Source organism: Ixodes scapularis, unplaced genomic scaffold (assembly GCF_016920785.2).
Source record: "Ixodes scapularis isolate PalLabHiFi unplaced genomic scaffold, ASM1692078v2 PGA_scaffold1__304_contigs__length_218370807, whole genome shotgun sequence".
Lineage (NCBI taxonomy): Eukaryota > Metazoa > Arthropoda > Arachnida > Ixodida > Ixodidae > Ixodes > Ixodes scapularis.
This window is the reverse complement of record NW_024609846.1, coordinates 19625126-19640097: the sequence shown is the minus strand read 5'-3', so window position 1 is coordinate 19640097 and position 14972 is coordinate 19625126. Positions and strand designations below refer to the sequence as shown.

General features: G+C 45.8%; 2 pseudogenes; both read right to left on the bottom strand.

Moving 5' to 3' along the window:
* Positions 1 to 3879: 3879 nt before the first annotated feature.
* On the bottom strand, positions 3880 to 4466 carry LOC120836677 (annotated as a pseudogene).
* A 1137-nt stretch (positions 4467 to 5603) lies between these two features.
* Positions 5604 to 14972, bottom strand: part of LOC115323485 — a 39181-nt pseudogene continuing 29812 nt past the window's right edge.

The window sequence follows — 14972 nt, the reverse complement described above, 5'->3', positions numbered from 1 at the left end:
CGCACGCGAAACTCGGAGAAGCAGCTGGCGCTCTTGGCTGGAGGAGCTGTGTTCTTTCCGCAGCCTGCGGCTTCACCGAATCCCAGCATATACTCCCGAGATTCCACGACACCGACTCAAATGATCGGAGATTTTCAGGCATTGGATCTCCAAGCAACGGAGCAGGTCGACATGGAACAACCATTTTAAATGGCCGAACTTCACGCAGCTTTAGCAAGGGCGAACGCCCGCAGCGCACCCAGTGGCGGATCCAAGGGGGGGGGGGGGGGGGCGGTGGGGGCGATCGCCCCCCCCCCCCCCCCCCAAACGCCTCGCCAGGCAACCCCCCCGGGGTTCTTCGTCAGCTCGAAGAAAAAACGTAAGGAATCTACGCGAGGGACAACAGATTAAAACAATGGTGGGTGGACGCGCCTGCTGGGCGCTTCCGAAGTGGGGCTTATCTCCGTCAAGGTCACGGTGCGTCTTCGGACGGCGCCAGGAGTTTCGAAGTGGAGAGACAGTGGGGAGGCGCACCAAATATCAGGGTCCTCGACTGCAGGCACACTTCCAAACAAGGCCAGCACGTCGAGCACGGGGGGAAAACGCCTTCAACATATCTATTCCCCTTTCTCTCTCTCTCTCTCTGTCTCCCTCTCTCTCTTTGGAGGTTGTCTGAGAAAAATTTGTGCCCTGAAAGCTCCCGAACGCAGACGCCAAGCAGCCTTCCTCAAGGGTACGGGTTTTCCTTCCTCTCTAGCGGCCGCCTTTTCATCACTTTTCGTTTGGTGGTTTCTTCGTGGTTCTGGGCTTGTCTTTTGGCATGTCTTTTTTGGCTTGCTTTCAGATGCTGTCGCCCACGGGCTCACTGAAGGTATCTTATTGGCGCGTGTGCTCATTGCCAAGGGATGTGCGGAGGGGACGTACAGGGAGGAGACGTTCCAGGGGGGGGGGGGGGGGGGATGCAGCTTGTACAACCAGGTTACCAATTGCTTTTCTACTCAACTGAGAGAGGAAGCAAATGCTCTGGGTACAGTGTAGTCTGGGTCTGAACTTCTGAAGACGTTCCGGACTTCCCCACGACCTTGGCTTAAACATAAGCCCGCTTTCGTCCTCGCCTCCATCCCTCACTGAGGATCAGCGCCGCAGCGCGGAATACAGAAAGAAGCCGACGAGCGCCAGAAGGGGGAGATGTTTCCTCTAATGGGCTTCATACTGCCTGCGGTACGACTTCTCGTGGCGGGAAGCCAATAAAAGAAAGATAAACGGTACGAGCACACTAAAGGCTGGAGGCTGCTTACACGGGGTCCTCAAGCCGACGCCGTAGGCATTTATTTGTATACAATGCCGTTTCAATTTAGGGTGGCGGGACATATTTTAGGAAAGGCGACCGCTACCCCTTGTCTCCCTTTGGCGCCGTCTTTACTTTTCGAGTTAAACGCGGCTTCTGTGGATTGACGGCAGAGCTTTCGCGCGGCTTTGCAGGAGCGAGTACGTGTGTGTCAAACGGAACAGAAGCGCGGCTTGCTGCTTTGCAACTGCGGCTTTGAATTCCCTATCTAGGGACTTGGGGAAAACGAGCCCTTTCGAAGATGCGACTATACATAAATTAAATAAACAGTGCCTGTGCCCGTTCGAGTGAACACCGACTTCCAAACATCCATGCTGCAGTCGTGATCGGCCTTTAGCCCATTTGAGATTCGCCGACCGGAAAACCGCTCTGCCCCATCATATCTCTGCACCTGTCCTCTCGACCCTGACGAATGAGCTAACTGCCCAGAAACAAGTAAGTGTTCCTTTCATACAGAAAATATCCAGACGAAGTGCAATTGAATATAATTTAGAAGGATCCACTGCTGGTTTAAGGTATTGTCTAAGTTTAAAAGTATAGTTGCCGAACTGCAACATGCTTTCAAAAATATTCAACAATTATTCGCTTTCGTTCTCTCGAGTTGCATCCAGAACACGTGAAAACACGAGTTTGGGTTGGCAATGCCGCATGTGTTGCGCTCTGGATATTCCAAATATACGGCGAACAACCGACAAACTTGCCTGGCAGTGTTCGTTTCGCTCGCTGCGTCAACAGTGTTTTGACGCTGCGAGCAGCGTCGAAGCCGCCGGGCCATTTTTGTCGCTTGTTTGCAACGTACTCGCTCCATTGAAGCAACCGGCGACAATGAAAAGTATGTTTTAAAACCACGTTCTGCATTTTGGCACTGGATATAAAGTTCTAGCTACTATGCCAAGCTTAATCTCAAAGAACAGCCGAGTTTTAGATTAAAACGTTTTTCGCATTGTCATTAGCTGCATGAGCTTCCTCCGTAGAGTTGGCAAAGGTTGGCTCTCCGTACATGCTCTGCGGGTGTAACGAGAATATATAAATATTCAAGCAGAAGGAGCCCAAAACTTGTAGCCCCGCCGGGGATATCTGAGCCATCAAGTTACACTGTCTGCAATTGTCGCAGCCGCTATAGCACCAAACATTCATCCCCAGTAGTTAAACTTCTTTTTCTATTTCTACCGCGCTGCCACGCGAATGGAGTAATCCCGTTTCCTACTACAAAATTCCTTGCGTTATGGTGTTCAGATAGGAAAGTGCCACCACAATTTTCTAGATACCTCTAGCGTGGTAACCCGAAAGGTTTTAATTCAAAGAGTTCATCCCCGACAGGTAAACCGATACAAAAGCTCTCAAGATCTATATTATGTTATCAGAGTTTAGTAAAAACGATAACTCCACAAAAAATATAAACACTCCCCCCCCCCCCCCCCGCCGTTTTACACCGAGGAACCGCCCCCCCTAAAATGGAGGTCTGGATCCGCCCCTGAGCGCACATGGCCCAGACCTGGTAACATATTCAGAGCTGCGCAACCTCCATGAACTCCACCTCCAGCTTCTCCTTGACGCGATCAACGAGATTTGAACGACGGTCAACTTCCCGAGCTCCTGGCGCGAATCCCTGGTGATACCGATCCCAAAGCCGGGCAAGCCAGCGAATGGGTTCAATAACCTCGGGCCGATTTCTCTTACCAGCAACCTGCGTAAACTCACTGAACGTATGGACCTCGAGCGACTCTTGCGGCACCTTGAGACGAAATCCCACTACACCCACATCAACGGAGATTCCGCCACGGGATCAGCACGCAAGAGATTCTCCTTATGTTGCGCCACCAAGTCCTTGACGCCTACTCGAAACTGCAACGACAACGATGGTGGCGGTGGACGTTCACAAGGCCTTCAACACCGTCACACCGTCCCTCACGAGGAGGTCACCCAGAGATCAGAGCTTGCCGGAGTGTGCGGCCACCTTCCTAAATTCGTTAAGAGTTTCCTGAACGACCGGACGTACAAGATCAAAGCCAGTGACTTCATCGGACCCTCTCAACCGAACAGGACCGAGGTATTCCAGGGCGCGGTCCTCCCGCCCACCGTCTTCAACCTGGCCAGGGCAAGACTTCTTCACCTCCTTGAAGCGGTTCCGTCGCTGCGCTTCGCCGTATACGCCGACGATGTCACCATCTGCGTAACGACGGGATCGGCAGGCGAACAGGAGCACACGATTCAGCTTGGCCTCGACGTCATACAGGACTTCCTTCGGAATGTGCGCATGAGCGCGTGGTTCTCAACGGGCCCCACAGAAAGACCGAACCGGCCCGCAACCAAATCGCCCTCAGCATGGCCGGCCAGTGGATACTGCTGGAACCCTCCATTCGGATCCTGGGAGCCTACATAGATCAAGATGGGAAAGGTACCACGTTGGTGACAAAAGTCGCCTTGACGTGCAGATCCTTTCTCCGTCTCATCCGTACAATCACACAACTCCAATGGGGCACACGGAAGAGAGAATCGCGCCAGCTCTTCACGTCGCTGCTTGAATCCGGTATCCTCTACGGCTATACCTATCACGTCCTCACGCCCAGGCAGGCGGAACAACTCGAGAAACTCAATCGCGAGGCCATCCGCATCGTCAACGGACTGCCTAAGCACACGCCCCTCTGGAAGCTGTACGCACACGGCGGCATGAACTTCCTGTCGGAACTCGCCGAACGGGCGCTCCTCGCCCAGAGAGACCGCCTCAGCAGCTTGACAGCTGGGCTTTCCATATTGGAAGAGCTCCGCGTGCCTCCTAGTTTGGACGTCCGCCCGACAGACGCGCACTCCCTTCTTCCGTGGGCCGCCCCGGTCACGCTTACAAAAGGAGAACCCCTTCCCCTAAACATGGGACCTGGACCGAGCAACTCGGAGCGACGCAAACGCTATGCCAAAGCGCACACACGTAGCGTCGAGCAGAAATCACCGCCTAGGCACGCCATCATCTACACTGACATGGCGGAAACCTTGCTGTCGACTACGGCGACGACGGCGACGGAGAGGACAGAACTCCCAAGCACGTTCAGGCGATCGCGTGGGTCGACACCACCCATGGCATTCCGAACGCGGCTGCAGTTTCGACCACTGAAGACGTCGACACTACGCAAGCGGAACTCATGGCACTCCTCCGAGCATCCCAGTGGGTTCTTCAAACTTTTGCACAAACAGATATTACACACAGCCTCCTACTGTTCACCGACTCGAACCCCGCGCACGAGACTTGCAGAAGAGCGTGCGGGAGCCCCTGAAGGTACACGGGAATAGTTGGCGAGTTTGCTTGCCGCGTTCCTAGAACTTCGAAACAAGCTCAACATCCAAGCTGCTATTTCCTGGCTGCCTGCCCATGCGAGCATCGACGGCAACGAGTGGGCCCACAGCGAGGCGCGAGCAGCAGTTCGCCAGATGGCATCCGCGCCGAACGCATTCCGCAACTCAGCCGGCGAGGCAGCCGGCGGGCCGACCTGTCTGCCGTCACGGAAAGTGCTAAACAGCGAAGGCGGAGAACCCTGCGGCACCTACGTGAGGAACGCGAGCCCAGGCGAGCAGTTGCGTCCTGTTCCTCCGATGCCGAATGACCTACCGAGGAGCACTCAGACCCTCGTCCGTCGCCTCGTGACCAACACTGTCCTCTCCCCGGCGCTGTGCCATAAGTTCTTCAGCGACGACCCCCACGAGGGGGCGTGTCGCCGGTGCCGCAGGACCGCGACGGCTGCCCTTGTTGTCCGGCAGCGCAAGCGCAACGCTCGCTTTCGGAAAACGAACCTGGAGGAACTCTCAGACGAGATCCGTCCGGCGACGGATGCCGATTGGATTCTGCCCACCAGTCGTGACAAGGCGATCGTCTCCTGGCTGTCGACAAAGCTGGCGGAGTCTGTCTAGGACGACGAAGGCCCCGGCGGACGACTTTGCAGCAACCAAAGGCGCTAGGACCAACACCCACCCAGACCGCCGTGACGGCAATGGCGGATATTAAGGCTCGCATACACACATGTGTATGTATACCATACACATGTGTGTATGGTATACATATACATATACATATTTTATATATAACAGGGCAATGTATAACGTTCCAACAATATCAACAAAAACCCTTGAGTAAACTTTGACGTTTAGTCTGTTAATTGTCACTAGTGCCAATTCGTTTCCAAGCGCTTGCTTAAAAAGTTCATTATTAGAAGTGAATTCAAGATACACGACAAGAGTATGTAATAACCTGTTAACGTTTTAATTAATTAGTTTCGTCGTCTACTACTCAATCATCTAATCGCACGTTGTAAGATTTATATAATGTAGTTACACATTCCTTTCGAGCATCGTCCTTAATACATAAGTTATGTTTCGTTGATTCTGAATCCTGCATGACGGGTAAAATAAACCTTTCAACAAAGTGTGACACCCTAACATGTAGTATTGGAAAATAAGTGTTGTAGCAATTGGCTATATTATGAATAGCAGCAAGAATCCATTGTCCTTCTTTTTCGTACATCAAAGGTCCTCCGCTGTCTCCCTGAAAAAAAAAATATTTTTGAACTATTTTCGGAAAACTTGTATAAATAAAGCGGAGATATCATCGGAACAAACTCCTTCAGCTGATTCAGGGCAGCAAATTGGTGTCTCACGCCATACTAACTGCCTACACTTTTTCGTAACAATTTGTTTTTTGCAATATATGTAAACGTTTTTGGCCCCTACGTTCTGGTGAGAAAAAAAAAAAAAAACACCAAAAACTGTTGCTGAAGTAGAAACGGTTGCCACCCTAGGTCAACATTTTCGCTCGGGGACACCAATTTGCAATCTGCACGCGAAGAAGATTGTACATCAATTGTATATTTTTTAAGATGAATGATGATATCGAGATAGCATGCCTTCTGGGGTATACGGCAATACCACTATAAAACTTTCCGAACGTACTCTCTACCATTTTATAAAAGTCAAGAAGAAGTATATTAAACTATTTTCAAGACGCGAATAAACGAAACCTGTTTATGTCGCGTCACGCACACAGGCGAACGAGGAGCCCGATGAGGTTTAACTTATCGCGATGGGTTAAAACAATCGTACAGGAGAGAAATCATTAAACTTCTCCGCAAATCTGGTTTATAGTGGCCTCAATTGACAACATCGTATGTGCGATTTGGTGTCCATTAAAGGTGAGCCTGATCATGAAGGGCTATTTCTGGAAAAATTCAAAGTGCCCGCCTTAAAATGTATGTGCTAAACGCTGCATTTAGGGGCCCGTTGAGCACGCTGCATAGAGCCATTGGGAATAAGAGACGCTTCAGTCTCTCTTCTGGTATGGCTTTCTTACACAATAACGATGGTCATCATGTTGCGACCATTGCTCTGGATGCATTAGCTCAGATAGGGTGGGAGGTTTCCTCTATCCAGATTACATTCCGGACATGTCACCATGTGACTTTCACTTTCTCGAACCCTAAGGAGAGGCTAAAAGGACGGCAATTCTATTCCAAAGCGCAAGTCATTGCTGTTTTTACCAATGGTTCAAAAAGACAACAGAATCCTTTTTTGCCAGTACTATCCGACAACCTCTCCAAGCAGGGGGAAGCACGTGAGTATGCCTGCAGTGGCTTCTCTGACTGAACTCTGGTGAATCCCTGTTTTCTCCCACAGGTGTTTACATTTTACTTGAACACATTTTTTTTTAAAAAGGTGAGAGTTACACGGCTGTTGTCTTGAGCTTTAACTTGTCAAGCTGTGTGGACATAGGATGAAATAAACGGCACAATAAGGCGGCTAATTAACCAGTATCGGTCGAAATTATATGACGCGGTTTTACAAAGCATGTAACGATTGCAATCTTTACTGGAATACCTCTTAGTGTCATTACGAATTTATTGCATTAAAAAAAACTGGTGTTTGAGAAATTTATAAATCTGTTTGAGCTTGATTTTAAACTTGAGCTTTTATAGAACGCCGAAGCCCTACTCGCATTGCCGCCTACAAGAATTGCGCTGTCTTTTCAGTCATGTCACTCTTACGGCACTGTATCGACGGCGCATTCATCGTGGATGTGCTGCTGAACTAGTAATGACGTGACTGAAATGAACACGCACATTCTCATAAGCGGCATTGTGGACGTTTGTGGCGTTATTTTTTCGCGCACATTCAACACTGGATCTCCATTCCCCCCCCCCCCCCCCCCCCGCCCCCAACAGAAAAATTAAAAAAAAGGAAGCGAAAGGGAAGATTAATCGACGCCTGACAAGCCATCATCTTTTCGCAACTTCTTTTAAATGTGTGTGGCCTCCTGTTTTACCTGCTGCAGATACTGCGATTGTAACATCCATAAAACAAACAATTAAAAGTGAAATATTAGATTTTGGTGAATTAGCTAACTTGCCGTGACGGTTTTTCCCTTATCTGATGCCCGCCAAGCCTGATAATAAATGGGGAAGACAACACTCGTTCGTCTCTCGTTCTATTTTAAAGAAAAGTATATTTGTATCGAAATGAAATAACATGTATAATGCACTATCTACTTCTGCCCCATCAGCTGATGTACAGAAAATGTTCGTTCGCTTTCATAAAGGCACACGGAAGGGTCTCTATTGATAACGCTTTATATTTGAAGCTTTTAAAAACAAATACATTCTTTTTTTTTTGTTGTTTTGACGTTCACAAATGTACGTTTTGGCCAGCTCTAGTGGTTCCTACAACGGATCGTGAATATTTCACTGAAACGTTCACGAAAGCTGAGTTCAGAGGCACAGCATTGCTTACATTTATCATTTTCGTTCGCATCGATCATGTTGTAAATTTCTGCTCGGTCTCTTCTTGCCAAAATGCATAGGACACAATCGACAGCTAAGGGCGCTCACCCCCGCTTTTTAGGACTCGTATCACTATTCTACCGGGTTCAATTGAGAAATGCGGCACCCGGTTTTGGGGTTGTGCAAATAAACTACGCATCGCCGAAAGTTGAAACTTCATGACGATGCAACGCTAGTGCTGACGAGAGAACGCGAAAGTTTGTGATCACATTACCTTCATAAAAAGAAACAAGAAAAAAATTAAATTTGTTTCTGAGCCGACGCCCACCTAAGCCAAATATTTGTATATTCAAAGAAATGGCACTGTGGGCGTTTGTTGAATTTATTTAAGAATTGTGAACAAGTAAAACAATAATAAGGCGGTAAATTGGGCTAGTTGGTTGACGTTATACATGATGGGGAAAACAGCTCAGAGAACACAGACTACGAAGAGGAACATACACAACATTCAGCATTGTCCTTTCGTGAATGTTCGTCTTCTTAGTCTGTGTTTTCTGGGCTGTCTTCTCCATCAAATAAAGCCATGTTCGCTGATTCTTTGTTTGTTTTTTTGCTAACACGTTTATATATTTAATTCGAAAACTAATGCTACAGGCATTTAAGATGTTAATTTTTGCTTTAATAATTACTAAGCTTAGGTGGACGTCAACCCCTATTTGTTGTTCATTTCCTGCAAGTATTTAATGGCAGTAACGTCCTGCTTTTAACATTATGCATTATCGCACAACTAGCGTTATGTTCTCACTGTGTTTTGTTTTTCCTTGTTCTTTTTCATGTGACGTTTTTATTTTATGGTTTATTACTAGTCTTCAATAAGGACTGCAACCGTTTTGGTCAGCAGCTGTAACGCAAGATGAGCTCTGTGTAATTCTTTAGATTTCTTTACACTTCAAACATTTTCGAAGTCTCATGCCAGGAATGTCACAATGTTAACTTGCCAATTGGGAAAACATGTACTTAATAAGAGTACGAGAACTGCCATAGCGCTTTCAGCTTGTTTGAGGAGGTATCAGTCCAATACAGTTTTCCAGAGTTTTACCTCAAGTTCCTATGCCTCTTTTTTAATCCGAAGTTACCATTAACAATCTTTCTTTCAGCGGGAAACTGAACCAATATGTCGCATTTCCGAGTTGAGTCCGGTTCTTAATTTTTTTACATTCAAAAATGCAGGTAAAGGATTTTTTTTACAGTTGTTCGTGTAAAAAAGCCATACATCAATTTAGTTTCAAGTGCATGCGCGTGTCTCATGGTACGAGGAGTCATTTATTTTTCGTGCAGTTGCCGACCAAATAAATTTTATTCTCAAGAAATGATACAATAATTCATACTTACATAACATGTTCCCCCATTAGAGCATAGGACGTAATTTGGAACAGTTGTGGCAAGTTGTGGAAGTCGTTCTTCGCACCGTTTGTTAGTAATTAAGGACATATTTGTTTCCACCAATGTTTCTGTTCGAAATAATCTCAAACGGCCCTTCAGTTTCGATGATGACGCATCGTTCGTTTCTTCTGATGAGCTCTCGTAATCCAGGGAATCTCTGACGTCTTCATCTGCTTCGTTTAACGATTTATCCGTCTCATCGGAATAAAATTTATACTCTGAAGAAAATTGTAAAACTTAAGATTATTATTAGGAATGTGCACCGCACCGATAACGAATTTTTCACCGTTCTTTGGGTCGTCTATATTCGATTTATATTTGTTTAATATTTATAACGCAGAGGTTCATATAACTGAACATATGTACACAAAATAAAAATATAAAACTACACATTTGTAAAAAAAATTGGGATTGGTATATAGGTTTAGCCATACAAAACAAAATATATTGTTTACAAAAGAGTTACAGGTTCGTAAAAAAAGGTATGCAATACAAACGGGCTTTTTAAAAAAAATGGTAAAAAGAATACGTTTAGGCTTTTAGTTTTCTGAATAATATGTTGGGTCAAAAACAAAATTAAACTTGCCTTGATGATTCTGAGAAAACCCGGTGAACTCAGAATGTGTCTAACGAGAGTCGTGCGTGAGTCATGAATTTCTCTGCTGGTTGCGGGGAACTTTGGCTGGTTTCGGGTGCACTACACACTCAACATACAGCTGTGATCTTCGAATTGATCAGAATTATTATGACAAGTTTAAACTTCTTTAAGAGTCGAGGTCTTTATATGCAGGGTTTAATGATAAGTTTTTCTTGGCTTCTGTTTTTAATGGTCCGGTGTAGGGCCTTGCATCTTTAATACTCTTAAGTTATAACTTAAGTATCCGCTTGTGGCAACTCAAATGAATCCCAAGGGAGAAGGTTTATAGCGCCGTTTACTCTATCAATTCCTATTTTCTGAAATTTTGACACAATCGCAAGCTCTGCTATTTCTTGATACGTTACGTTTCATAATTGTATAATTAACCCAGGCTGCGGTGAAGGCAGAAAACACGGCAGGAAGAAGAAAAGGTGCCTCAAACAAAGCTGAAATTTTATTGCCATAGAGAAGGGAAAAGGGAAAAAACCCGCCATGGCACAATCTCAAGGTCAAAACACACGGTACGAATACGATCTGTATCAGGCAGATTGAGCTCAAAAGATGGTGAAGCCCACAGTTCACAGTCCGAACAAACACATACAAAAGAGGTCACCTCATAACCACGCAGGCGACGGCAAAACCAATCATTTCCTTCACACCAGCCGCCATTCAAAAACTGCCAAATCTGGTCTTGTTCGCAATGTGATAAGTAACGCCGTCCAAAAATCCTGCGCTCCCGCTATAGTGGAGTCTATTCATAATCTCTTCAGCCGTCTCAAAGAAGTAAAATGCCCTCAAAAGCTTCTGTCCAACCAGATTTGCTACATAGTTTACTTCAAACAAAAAAAGGCTAAAAAAAGTTTCGTTCAGGAAAAGCAGGCTGTCTTCCCGTTTTTTCTTTGAGTACCTCGCAACCTCAAATCCCGATGAATTTGGGCCCGTACGGCATTTAGCCTAGACTATACCTTAAAAAGATTGACTGCGCTCACTTCGGCCCAATATTGCTGCCTCAAAAAAAAGACAAAAAAAAGTTTCGCGCGTGTTTCAAAGATTGTCTAAAAAATCGCATCCGAATTTCGTTTGTGCTATATTAGTCAGACCAAGCGCAGCGGCAATGACCGTTTGACTGAAGATAGACGGTGTATTAGCAATAAGGATCCGTATTTGGAGGTTTCAAAGCACGCCCAAGAAAATAACGATTCTGTACCGTTGTGAAATTTGACGTCTTCTGTGATTTTAACAGACGAAAATGAACAAGAACATGTCTTAAAACAGTCAATTGTGAAAGGAAACCATGGAAACGCAGTAGATAAGTCGTCCCTGTGTTTGGAAGCCGTGTAGAAAATATCTATTGACCACTAACTTGTGTGTAAGGGGAGGGGGGGGGGGGAGGGAGAATCTTTGTAATAAAATTGTGTCGTTTTACTGTGCGTGTTTTTTTTTTGTTTTTTTTTCCAAATTTTACGTTTTTGTGGAATTGCGTATTTTTTTTAAATACACAACTCTGCAGTAGCCTCTTTTGTATGTGTTGTTCGGACTGTGAAGTATCGTTTCGAGAATCTAGCTTCACCATCTTTTTGACCTCAAACTGACAGATATACTTGGTGCTTGTACTGTGTGTTTCACCCCTGAGAGTATATAATTTGCCAATTTTTCTCCTTTTCCTCGGTTTCCCCTTTGTCCTTTTTAGTTCAAACCATTCTTAGAGGGGCAGTGCAATGATTTTAATGTTGCAATAATTGGCAGTTTGCATTTTTGTATTGCTTATGCAAGCCCAAGTGACTGAAAACGCGTCACCTTTCCACCAAAAAATGCTATTCTGCAGCGTAATTTCAAAGCAAGAAACTAATTTTTCCTATCTGCAGCCGCCTGTCGGGTTTACGAGACCTAAAATGACTACCGTCTCTGGGGGATACGCAGAAGCCAACAAAACCTGTCCCCTCCGCTGCTACACTCGCCGTCAGCCCTGTGGTGAACCGTCTTCTGTGTCGATCGCTCGCCGCGACCTTCGACTCTGCTGATCATTTAAAAGTCGACAATCGCGGAGGAAGCGGCTGGTCTCTGAAGAGAGGACCGAAGGGGAAACTACGTGAACCCCCAGAGTACGTCACTCGAAAGTGGACGTGGAGAGTAGAGAGACACCTCGACCTTCGACTTGTGTCATCTTCTTTTTTTTTTTTTTTTTATTAGAACTAGCGCTCGCAAGAAAATAGGTTTTCTGCTTTTCGTTCCATAGGTGACGCAGAATAATTACCGCAGTTAATTGGCCAAAGTCTGAAAATTGTCGCCCAGCCCCTTTAAATGGATTCTGCAATAAAATTTGAGCTGTGTTCGAGACTTCCTTCCATCTTCCTGTAGCTTTGTGTCATCACCGCGGTCTCAGGTAATTCTACAATTATGACCTTGCAGCAGCTACCTTGCGCCCTCACCTGTCATCTTTCACTTGTGATGCCGTAATTACACATAAGGAGGTAGAGGCTTTAAAGAGGAACCAGCTACTGGCGCCGACTGTCAACCAGGGACTAAGTGTGGCGGACTAAGTATCACTTGCCGCCAACGGTGGCCTGTGGACTCCGTTTCACTTTAAGTCTCACCACAGCCACCGACAGTGCCAATCAATCAGTACCAAAAGTGCATTGTCAAAGCGCTAATTGCCTTTACAAGTATGGTATCACAGACTAAACCAATCACATACAAATAAAGCTCCGTGAGCTTGCGTTTTTATCTTGCGCATAACAAATTTATTGGGCATCAAAGACTTCCGAATGTCCGAAAATAACTGAACAACAACAGCCATCGCAATGTTTCCTGAGAATATTTCAGATGACAGTCATAAAATATCAAAAGGGAGTATTTAATATTTTTGACGCGTACAGTTTTTATTCCGTGGCTCTACAGGCTCTTTGCATCGAATTCTGTAAGCCAGATCCACAAAATTATTGATTTCTGCTTTTGTTGACAAAATATCTCAATATACTCAGTTGCGGGAATTGCCTTGTATGTTAGAACGAAAAACAAGAGTTGAATGGCATTAGGGTTACGGTTATTTCAAGTCTGAGCATAAAAACAACCAATTAAATTACAGACCCCTTCCTGTGCTGAAAGTGTTTTCAAAATTGCCACAGAAATTTATACACGCCAGATGTTACATCTTTGGTGAAAAGAACTTCGTCCTAAAAAGTTGCCAATTGGTTTTAGGAAAATGACCTTGAAGTAAATCTTGCTAATAAAAGAAAAATATATAATTTAAACAATGTCGAAAAGAAATTAATTACCTTATAGTATTCATTGATTTTCAAAGTCTTTCGAGTAGCTAAACCATTCAAATCTGCTTCTAAGATTAAATGCATGAGGAATGCAAGGAGTAGCCTCAATGATGATCGAGAGTATTTTTCTTAAAGACTCGGCATCAGTGTGTCGTGATAGATAGTCAGCAATCTTGCTTAAGGAACCTCACGTCAGTGGTGCCGTGGGTAAGTTTCCTTAGACTCCTTCTGTTAAACTTCTACATAAATAGCTCCGTCCATATTGACGACAGTCTAGGTTTTATCATTTATACAGACGACACCAGTTTATTCGTTTCGGGTGAATTTGGCCACCAGGTTTTATGTGCGGCCAATAGCTTTATGAATAATATAAGTTACTAGAAAATCTCAAACTGTCTATTAATTAATACAAATAAGACAAATGAAATGCTTTTTCTATCCATAAATTGTGTGTTCATTTACTCAACGGCTTTTTCTCTTAGGACGAAATATATATTTTGTGCAAATGTGAAGTTTTTCGGTGTAATATTTAATGAGTACATGAGCAGGGACGCCAAAGTGCAAACTATAGATCGCAGACTTTCGAAAGGTGTCGTCATTGTTTATAAATGGCGACATATATATTGTCAGGTTTCAACGTCTCTTAAACACTTGCTCTAAGACACCCGCTCATTCCAACCGCCAGCACCAACTGCCCCCGAGCTACCACTTCTTTCTCCTCAACCCGGTGGCTCGGCTGTGCGTGGCAACGATCGACGAGTCTCGTCGGCCAAGCCGATACCTTACAATCCTCCCCCCTTAGATTAAATGTTCAGCCGGTCTTCACAAAACTTCAGCAGCTGGTCAGCATGTGCCAGTCCTGCTGGTCGTCCAGTATTGCGGTCCTTCAAGCGATAGTCGTTCAGCCCCACTTTCCCCACCACCACGAATGGCCCCGAGCGTCTCGGTGCCAATTTTGCCGCCACGCCCTTGCTGGCATCGCTTAGAGTGTGCAGATCACGGAGAACTAGATCACCGATCCTAAAGTTACACTGTCGTCGATTTCTGTCGTAGTAGCGGCGCTGCTGCTCTTGGGCTCTTCTCTGGTTCTCTAGCCCAAACTCGTGTGCGTCTTGCAGCCTAGATGTCACCTCTGCCACGAAGCCTGGAGCTCGGCTGTCTGGTGTAGGAAGTTGACCGGGGTTTTGTTCCCATGGTTTGCGGAGCTGGCGCCCATAGCTAAGAAAAGCTGGCGTGTACCCTGTGGTCACACTTTCGCAAGTTCTCATTGCGAATGAAACTTCAGGGATACGTTGGTCCCACTCACGATGGTCATGGCAGTATGCCACGAGGCACTGCTTCACTGTTGCGTTATGCCGCTCTACCATCTGCCCTGCAGGGCGGTACAGTACCGTGTGGCGGTCTTTGATGCCGAGGTGCTTCATGACGTTCTTCCACAGCCGAGAAACGAAGACTCTTCCATTGTCACTGGATATGCTTTTTGGGAAGCCATGTCGACAAAACACGTCAATCATTTTTTCCAGGATGGCTTTACTGGTCGGAGC